We start from the raw sequence: 11,071 nt of genomic DNA, 5'->3' as shown, positions 1-11,071 counted from the left end.
TAAATATTTAAAAAATATATAGCCAGCTGTTTCTTGTTAGTATAATATCTTCTATGATCATGTTGAACTTATAAAGTTAAATTGAATGCAACAGGTGGTAACATTTGGCTTGATGTCAACTTGCAAATCACAGAACAGTGTCTAAAATGTAGAGATTGGCTTCACTTTATGGCATGTTCTATAAATATTCTTCAGTTATTTTATCAGTATTGCTTTCTTTTTCCAATTCCAGTGTATATACTTCAAGTCAGGGAGTGTGTTTTTAATTCATGTTATATCCTCTCACAAAGTTTAATAATATTGAGGTAGACAATTACAGGTATGTTGTTGGATACTGGTTGATTTCAGGTTTTATAAATTCGTATTTCTCAATTTAAAGTTTAAGAGATTTAATATTTATGTGGATATGTATGGGTACAATCAGGCACACATATGCAGTCACACATATTATTAAATACCTGTCAATTATAACTAATATATTTTGCCCCCAAATCTACATAAATGACAAAGGAATTGTTTTAGGGCAATTTTATGATCAAGCACCTATATATAATTGCTCTTTCTTATCTTATACTGTTTGGCATTTGAATTTTTAAATATACCCTATAAAAATATTAAGGTATACATAATGGAATTAGAACAAGATCCTTTGGACCTTTCAGTTGACTCATTCTTATTGCATGAAATGATCTAAATATGTTTATCATTATCTGTTTTATTTTTCATTTAGCTAATGTTAGCTTACATCTAAACTCTTAAAGGCTAATAGTGCACTCATAAAAAGAGCCTGACTCACTGTTTACTTTTAATATGTATATATGGATACTGAAGATTAGAATCCAATTTCTGTGTCATTAAAACATATAATTACTTTTTCCTACTTTTCTTTGTATTACCAATACAGTCAAAAAAGAATAAATAAATGAATTTTAAATGAGAAAAAGTTTATATTTTTAAATCATTACAGTGACCACTCAGAAATAGCTTTTTTATTCATAAAGAATCACAAGGATGTTGTATCAAAGAAACAATAATCAAAGATGGTAAGTATTTATTATTCAACATGTACTTGGGCACCTTTGTGATCAAGTAGCATGCAGTCATTGGTAATACCAAAACAAGTAAGACCAATTTACTGCCTTTCAAACGTTTACAATCTATGTGAAGAAGATGGAACTGCCAACAAATAAAGTAAATAAAGTGTTATAAGATCCACTTGGAAGTTCAACATGTAAAAAAAAATTAGTCTTCAACTCAATGTGCATGAAACATGATTTTGCTTTTTCTGTAATTCAAAGATTTTCTATTTTGGCTCCCCTTTTGCTGAATATTAGAAACTTAATCTCAGAATTTCAGTCCATTTAGGATAACCTCAGAAAAAAATTTGGGTTTCCTCAGTCAATGCTGGGTTTGCTTTGTCAACTCAGAGTCTATCTTTCCAGTGATCCTTGAAATTAGATCTATGTTCCAAGGGATTCCTCTGTGCTCAAATATAGTTGAGTAAGAAACAGTAGGAAATGGAAAGAGGATGAACTGATTAATGGTTGTCATCATATAGTCATACTGGTTTCTGCTAAAAATGTCCATATTCTCATTGGTTCTCTGGTTATTGGTCCACGTAAGTTGCTGCTTTTCCTTCCTTAGTCCTACTTAAACCATAATCTAGACAACTAGATCTCAGGTATGTGTGAGATCTTCCAAAGCATATAACAAACACTTGATTTTCCCTCATACCATACTGGGTACAAGAGAACACTGGAGCCTGTCTCAGGTACCTCTGCTCAGCCACTGCATTTTTGATCATGTGTTACATGGCAATAGAAAACACAGTTAAAAACATTCTGGTCCAAAATGAGGAAAATGGAAGCAGTTTTAAATCCAGTTGGGAGAACTCCATTAGGTTTCAAGGCCTGGGAACATCTTCTGTAGCTTTATACTGTGTCCTCTGGATCTTGGCTTTGAGTCATCCTTTCTTTTTCATAAAAGGTAGCATGTGTTTGTTGATGAGTAGTTTTAATAGTCCCTGCTTCGTGCCTGGATAAATTCAGGGTTAAGAGAGTCTCCTTCTTCTTCATATTGTCTCTGTCCCTTTCAGTCTCAGCTGTCAGTTCTTCTCATGAATTATTCCCAACTACCTTGTGGGCTTTTTGTGGATTTCACAGTTCATTCCATTAGACAAAAAGTCATCCACAGATTTTTCTGAGATAATTCTTTCTCCATTTTTGGCTTCTGCTGACATGGATGAGGGATGATGTCAATAAGCTTCCTCGAGGCTCTCTGGTTTGATTGAGAAGAGTTATGATAAATACCTTTAATTTCTTGTATTTAACACTCTGCCCTTTTGTTTTTTCTGAGGTTGCAGCAAAAAGTTGTACAGTCACATCCTGAGTTTCTCTCTGTGGCATACTTTCAGAAGCAATCTCTTAATTATTGCATATTTTGCCATCCATATAGGCTGAGAATTTCCCAAATCATCAAGTATGGTTCCTTTTAATTGAACAGTACTTTCCTCAGTTTATCTGCCTTCTCACATTTTACTATAAGCAGAGAAAAGAACCCAGGCTTCACCTTCAACACTTTGCTTAGAAATCTCCTCAACCCAATATCCAAGTTCATTATTTATAAGGTCTGCTTTCTACATTTAGCAAATTTTTTCTAAGCTTTCTGCTATTATACAGCAAGGATCTCCCTTCCTCCAGTTTCCAATAATAAATTCCTCATTTCCTTCTGAACACCAACCAGCAGGATTTTTAAATTTTTTTTTTATAGATTCAAGGGGTTACACCTGCAGTTTTTGTTACATGGATATATTGTGTAGTGGTGGCACTGGGCTTCTAGTGTACCCATCACTGGAATAGTGAACATTATACTTAGTAGGTAATTTTTCAGACCTCATCCGTCTCTGATGCTTTTCCCTTTTGGAATCTCCGGTGTCTATTCTTTCCCTCTCTCTGTTCATGCATGCCCATTATTTAGCTCCCACTTATAAGTGACAACATGCTGTACTTGATTTTCTGTTTCTGAGTTATTTCAGGTGGTTAAATCAAAGTTTTAAGATCTGGGGTCCTACAACATAGAAGGGTACCATTCCTTTAAAATTAACATAGAATTTGTGTATGAGTGCTTTTTTCTTTTTCTGGTGAAGATTTTATATTGTTTATTACATTATTAAGGGTTTCCATTTGTGGTACTTTACAAGTATGATCATAATGTTTTGTACCTTATCCCATAAGGAGGTGAAATCTATTCCCCCACCTCTTAAATCTAGGCTGTCCTTGTGAGTTTCTCTAGCAGAAGTAACACTAAGTTCCAGAATTTAGGTCTCCAGAGGATTTATGTATCCTTCCTAAACTCTCAGGGAACTCCGAAAGCATCGTGTTGAGAAGAAGCCATAGGTAGAAAGTGCAGTCAGTCACTCCATTCTTTCAGCCATTCTAGTTGATGACCCAAACATGTGAGTGATACCAGCTGGCTGCACCTGCCTAAAGCCCAGGTGAGATTAGCAGAAGAAACACCCAGTCAACCTACAGACATGTGAGAAATTATAAATCAGTGTTGTTTCAAGCCGCTAAGCTTTAGGTTATGGTATATGATGTTGCAATAGATATAAAAAATATATTACCCCATAAAAAGCTGACTTGGGGCAAAAAGCAAATTCTCCTCCAAAAACTTTCCCTTTTACTGCTGGGTCTTTTTGACAGAAGTGTTAAGAAGGAGACATTTTTAAATCAACACTTTAATGACATTTTTCTTCTACTCCATGAGTCAAAAGGAGATAATATTCATCCTCTGAAAAAATTAATTGTTTTACAATAATGCTATAATTAAAATGTTTTAAATTCATTTATATTATACAAAAATGATATATAGACTTGGTTTTCCTTCAAAGAAGTCAAAATTTCCAGGATCATTTTATCAGTACACAAGCTTACAGGCTTGAATCCATCATTGGAATTTCTTGACCATTGTGTCAGGTCATTCTTGTGTTGCTTTAAAGGAATACCTGAGACCGAGTAACTTATAAAGAAAAAAGGTTTAACTGGCTCATGGTTATGCAAGCCGTATAAGTATGGGGCTGGCACCTGCTCAGCTTCTAGAGAGACCTCAAGGAATTGTTATAGCAGAGAGCAAAGCAGGAGCAGAAAGGTCACATGACAAGAGCAAGAGGAAGAGAGAGGGTTGGGGGAGGTGCCATATGCTTTTAAACAACCACATCTCATGAGAACTCACTCACTGTAGCAAAAATAGCACAAGCAAGCCATGAGGCACAAGAAAGTCATGAGGAATTCATCCCCATGACCCAGACACCTCCCACTAGGCCCCACCTCCAATACTGTGTAGTATATGAGATTCGGGTGGGATAAATATCCAAAACATATCGACCATCTTAATATAAATATATAGAATCTCCAATTTACACTTTTAAATGTTATCATAAGGGAGGATTCTTTCTCTAAGAAATTAATCTGTTTATGTTCACCATGTCTTGACTCAAAAATAATTACGATGTATCTATATCTTCTACTCTACATCTTTTTTTATTTACCCTGTATCATATCCTTAGTATAATAATGATGAAAGAAATAATTAGTATTTAGGCTGGGTGTGGTGGCTCACGCCTGTAATCCCAGCATTTTGGGAGGTTGAGGTGGGCAGATCACTTGACATTAGGAATTTGAGAGCGACCTGGCCAACATAGTGAAACCCCCTCTCTACTAAAAATACAGAAAAAATTAGCCAGGCGTGATGGTGTGCGCCCGTAATCCCAGCTATTCAGCAGGCTGAGGCAGAAGAATTGCTTGAACCAAGGAGGTGGAAGTTGCAGTGAGCCAAGATCACACTACTACACTCCAGTCTGGGTGACAGAGCGAGACTCCATCTCAAAATAATAATAATAATAATAAATATTTAATAGTATTTAATCAAAATGAGGTCCACACCTTAAAATCAAATTTGTTATTTCTTTCCAAAAGATTGTTTTATATTTCACCATGACATTTGAAAATTCCTACTATCAGCATGTTCACAATCTTAGTCTATCAAGTCTTCACTTCATTCTCATTTATTTGTAGACACAAAGAAAAATTTGAATAATTCCAGACCTATTATATTTTACTAACTCTCTAAAGTATATTTATTTAAATATCGCTGGATTGGATTAAACTGTATTTTAATCCCATTAACTATAACTAGGAGAAATTGGAACATTCACATATAAACATTATGTCTTTCATAGGGATTCTTACTGCACTATTTATTTCCAGTCAGAATAAATGCATATAAGACTAATTCAAATGTGGTCTAATTTAAGTACAAGGTGATGTTTTCAATTCAGTTGTCACTTATGACTTGCAGATGAACGGCTTTCCTTTTTGATCCATAATCTATTCAAACTGTCATGGGACATTAAAATGCTTAGCTAAACTTTCCACACACATATTCATTGAAATAAATTTTTAAAAATCCTTCAGTTATCAAATCACTACCTCTTTTTCTATTTGATTTTCCTTTTCATTGTTAATTTATTTGTTGATTTGTTATCAGTGTAATAGAAATATCATTTTAATAAAATTTTTAAATAAAGTTTCCTCCTTAAAGTTTAATATGTTAAAATGAACAAAAGAGAACTACTTGATAAATATTAAGTTGAAGGCAAACAATCTGTTTGCAATGAAATGAAAGAAATCACTTTCTCATATGGGTATTTTCCCCAGGATCTAAAAGAAATCTTGATATTTTCTTCTAAAATAGGTAACACTATTCCTGGTTTTATCTGATTTCTTGCCAGTATGTAGTGCATAATGAATCATTTCAATAATGATATGCATACCCCTAAATAATGTTTCCTTAGCCTTCTGGTATTCTTTTTTTGACAATCCCCAGTCCCAGTTTGCCTTCATTGTTTGCACTGTGTTCCAGAGATGCTGAGAATATTACAGAAAGCCTCAAAGTTATGCAGGCACTTCTAATTTCTTCCTAATATAATTTATCTAATTCTTTCCAATATTAATAGAACTCTGATTGTTTTTTTAGACCAGCAATGCCGCAATGTGTCTAGCTAATATAATCTACTTCCCTACCTACCTTGTGTAGTTCTGGTAAATTAAATGTAAGTACAAATGTGCTAACAACTATCGAAAAAGTTTTATTTTCCTGATATAGGTGCCAGTTACCACTTATTCACTACTTCTTCCCTCATCTTCTGTTTCTAATGGATAAGAGGAGATGGAGGTAGAATGACATTTTGAGACCTTGTGGGGTGACCAACCCTCCTGGTAAAATCAGGGACTGTGGAGTTTTCCTAGACATGTGACTTTTCATTTTAAAATAGAGAAAACCCCAGGCAACATGGAAGAAGTTGGTTATCTTACCAAAGGGTGAAGTGAAAATGAGGATGGAAGTTACTCAAGAGGGTAGAAGAGAAAGAAGGGCAGTTCCTGATGGCATCGTACAGTTGCCATATAAGCTATGGGCTTTTTATTACAGTAGAGAAATAAACTTTTTTGTATCAACTCATGAAATTTGGCTTTTTTATGAATACTCAAACATGCTCTTTAACTGCATTCACAACCTTGATGTACTCCAGTCCATGTGAACCACATCACAGTCCATTTGAATGGTGTCACCTGAAGTTGTGCAGCACACAGCCTGTGCAGCTAGCTGTATGTGGTAGCCCTGACCAAGATTACACTGTCATAAACCATAAAATCTTTAATGCTCAAATGATGGTTCCACCTTACAGACAAGCTGTTTCTCAGATGTATTCTCTCTCTCAAACAACTCCAGACCATATACCCTTTTCTTTCTTCCATGAGGTCTCTTAGAAAAAAAGATTCCCTCTCTCTTTTAAAGTGTATGTCTCTAAGTGTGAGGTTGATTTCTTTGCTTCCCACATCCTTGGGGTCTTAATCCACCTGATTCGGCTGCAAATGATTTACTTTTCTTATTAGCTTTTTGAGATTGTAACAATAAATTTGGTGGGACTCTCACATCAAATTTTGATCTCTGAGTTCTATTAAACCAGTTTATCTCCATGTTTAAATACTGTAGCACTAAACATGGACTCTTGAGCAAAATATTAATGAATTTGTTCACCTGAATTATTTACATTTCAGCTGGGTACAATTTTCTTAATAATATCCAAATATAGAATATAAATATATAGACAATAATGAGCAAACATATAATCCTCCATGAAAAAAAGAAATTAAACAAAAACTTTTCCTTAAGGTAAATGTTGGAAAAACAGTGATTTTCCTCCTTTTTAAATTTTGAATCAGTTACAAACTCTAGGCATTCAGAACTTACATAGCTTTACTGAGACAACGTGCTTCCGATTTAGATTGCTTTACCCTCCCCTCCCTTCCTCCCTTCCCCAGCAATGAAAATTCCTTTTTTTTTTTTCTTTTTTTTTTTTTTTTTGAGACGGAGTCTCGCTCGGTCACCCAGGCTGGAGTGCAGTGACACGATCTCCGCTCACTGCAAGCTCCGCCTCCTGGGTTCACCCCATTCTCCTACCTCAGCCTCCCGAGTAGCTGGGACAACAGGCGCCTGCCACTATGCCTGGCTAATTTTTTTTTGTATTTTTAGTAGAGACGGGGTTTCACCGTGTTAGCCAGAATGATCTCGATTTCCTTACCTCGTGATCCGCCCGCCTCAGCCTCTCAAAGTGCTGGGATTACAGACGTGAACCACCGCGCCTGGCCACCATTCCATTTTTATGTAAAACTTTGCAGGTGAATTGAGAAGGGAGCTTCTGACTCTCGTATTATGAAGCATTATGCCGAAGCCAGATGCTTTTGCATGTTTGGAAATAACAAATGGCTGTCTAATAGGCTAGAATCGGAGGTTTCCTTGTTGATGAAGGTTTCTAATGAGATAAGGAGTATGTAATAGAGAGAAAAGACATTTGGAAATAAGCATGCATTCTCATTCAGTCTATATGACTTCAAAAATTCATTTAACCTTTATCTCATTTCTCTAATTATTTTGCAAATGGATAATATATGTATCAAATAAAACCAGGATGGTATAAACAAGGGCATATTGTTTCATTTCTCCAGAGCTATATCATTTGCCAAAGTTGGCTGGATGTTGGCTGGGGCTAGAGTCATCAGAAGAGTTCCCCCCATCACACTGCCCACTGGGATGCTGGGCTGGGCCTCTCCATCTCTCCATGTGATCTCAGGGCCTCTCTCCGCGGCTTCCTTGTGAGGCCCCTCTGCATGGCCTCTTCAGCAGGGTAGCCAAATTTCTTTAATGGTGGTTCCTACAAGTGAGCATGCCAAAGTAGGATGCAGAAGCTACCAGTCCTCTTCAAAATTAGACTTGGAACTGGCACACTGTTACTTCTGTCACATTCCAATGGCTAATGCAAGACCAGATACAAAATGAAGTGACAGCTTAAGGACATGAATTCCAGGAGGCATGGCTCACTGGGGGTACCTTTGGAGTCTAGCTATCACAGTGAGTTGGAAAAAAGGCATAAAATCATGGCTTCCTTTTTCAACAGTGTGGAAATCTACACATTTACATAGAAAATAATTGTGGGTTGGTATTTTCAGTATGTTTGTAAAACAGCAATAATCTCTAACAGGGCCCTGTGTTTCATAGTTAAAACACTTGGGGCCTGGTGCACTGGCTCATGTCTATTATCTCAGCACTTTGGGAGACCGAGGCGGTGGATCCCTTGAGTCCAGGAGTTCAAGACCAGCCTGGGCAACCTGGCAAAATCCAGTTTCTACTAAAAATATGAAGATCAGCCAGGCGTGGTGGCACATGCCTGTGGTCCCAGCTACTCTGGAGGCTGAGGTGGGAGGTAGCAATAAATCGAGATTGTGCCACTAGACTCCAGCCTGGGTGACAGAGCAAGAGCCTGTCTCAAAACTTTAGTCTAGATTTGTGATTCCAGTTACATTTTTCTGACAGAATAATTTTCAAAAACAGAAGAGGTTTAATAAGTATTAAATGAAAATAAAAATATATCTTAATATTCCAAAGGAATGATCATATATTAAGCTGACTGGAAAGCACTAATAAGAAATATAGGCACTTAGGTAAGATTGACTAGTCAGGATATTATGAATTACCTCTTGGTGGCCATTTACCACCTAACTCAGAAAAAAACAAAGCAAAACTTTCTGAGAGGTAACCACCAAGACATAGGCTTCTTGGATCAGCTGTGGTACACGCTGTCCCTGCCCACATCATCAGTACAGTTCCCTGGAAATGTATGTAGGACGGGAAGTGTGATATTTACAAGAGGCTCTGTGGCCTTAGAAAAATGTCTTATGTGTTACTCCCACAGACTTTTTGTTTAATTTATTTTTATGCTTTCTAGTACATAATATTAAACTTCCAAATTAATACAATCTACCTTCCCGAGGTTACCAATGCCAAGGCATGCAAGTTTATCAAGTAACAAGAGACCTGGACGAAGAAAAAATAATATGTGGTTCTACAAAACAGAGAGTCTCAGGACAGTAAGTGAAATAGTATCTCTCTTTTACTTGGGAATCTGTCAAATGAATGAATTATTTGCAGCAAAGCAAGTGACTAATTTATCTAATGATTCACCAAAATCTAGTCAAAGGATGCACAGTGGACATAATTGAAAGTTTACTTTCACATATGACATTGAATTATTTTCAAATTAATGTAATTACATGTAATTATTGCTACTATTGCATGTGACCATATGACTGACACAGGCCTCAGGGATATAACTTACTACTAAGCCAATTTCAGCTGTTCTTGGATATTTAAAATGTAGTTCGAAGAACACTTCATGGAGTGTATTTATTGCAATCTGAGATTTGATGAAAGGGTGAGATTTGATGAAAAGGTGACTTTGTGGTTGGCATGAGGAGGTCATTTAAACTACATATGGACCCATAGAAGAAAAGGTAGGAAAAAGCAGTTCTGGGAATCCAACAGAGGAGCATGTTAGAGAATCCTAATTTGCTTCTTTACATTTCTTGCTGCATATTTGGGGTGAATGAGAATATGAATTTCAGATCCATGCTGTCATGTGTACTGTTGGTGTAATTTTGGGGTCTACTAAGAGTTTTTGCTTTATCTAGGCACGTGGAAAAAAGTGAAGGGTAAAGGTGAATCGTAACTAGTCACGTAGTAACCACAGCCAATGAATCTTTATTTCTCTTCACTGGTAATTCTGCAAAATAAATCTTATTTGGGGATTTGTTTAATTCTTTGAAGGAAAGGCCTATATCTTACACGTTTTATAAACAACAGCTATTTTCAGGCTTGTTTTCAAGGACAGGAATGAATACAGCTGGCAACAATTACTTTTAAAATGTAAGGCTTAAATAAGCATTCTTTTAAAAGAGTATTTAAGAGGGTAGCCACAGTTGGACGTTCCTATCATTACGCCTCCCATGTCAATCAAAGTTTTTCTATAGTCTTGGTCTCCATCAAGTCCAATGAACATAACTAACAAAATGTGAATTTATGTAAACATAACATTGTTATTAATAGTAGCATTATAATAATCTGGTATGGTTTGGTAGACCTTCCTTGTTTTATTTTCAGCTTCTGCCATGGTCTCGTTAAATAGTATATGAGATAAAATAAACAGAGTTCTTTAAATTTGTGGGGAAATCTGAAAGGCTGCCAGTAATAACTCTTTTCCAGATTCAAAGTAACTATCCGTTGAAGGACAGTGTGCAGTGTGCTAGTTGAAAAAATAAAATATAGCTTGATATGGGTGGTTGATACATAAACATATACATATACACACACATACATACACATACACATACACATTCATATAATATATACCAAATCCTGGGCTTGGTAGTAATCAGAGAAACTCTTAAGGCTGCTGATCCTGCCAGACACGTGGTATAGCGGTTCAGTGTGCCCTGGCTTGCTGCAGCTGCCTTCCACATGCAAGAAGCCACCAGAATGCCACTTTTGAGAATCAGTAGTAAATGGAGAAAATTACGTGAGGTATATCTGAAATATGTGAAGTGGAGACTGACTTATCCTGTAGTAGAGCATATAGCAAGTAGGCTGAACGCCTTTTGTACAATGCACAGAGTTCTTTAAA

This window comes from Rhinopithecus roxellana, chromosome 2 (assembly GCF_007565055.1).
Source record: "Rhinopithecus roxellana isolate Shanxi Qingling chromosome 2, ASM756505v1, whole genome shotgun sequence".
Classification (NCBI taxonomy): domain Eukaryota; kingdom Metazoa; phylum Chordata; class Mammalia; order Primates; family Cercopithecidae; genus Rhinopithecus; species Rhinopithecus roxellana.
The sequence above is the reverse complement of the archived record's forward strand: the minus strand, read 5'-3'. Positions refer to the sequence as shown.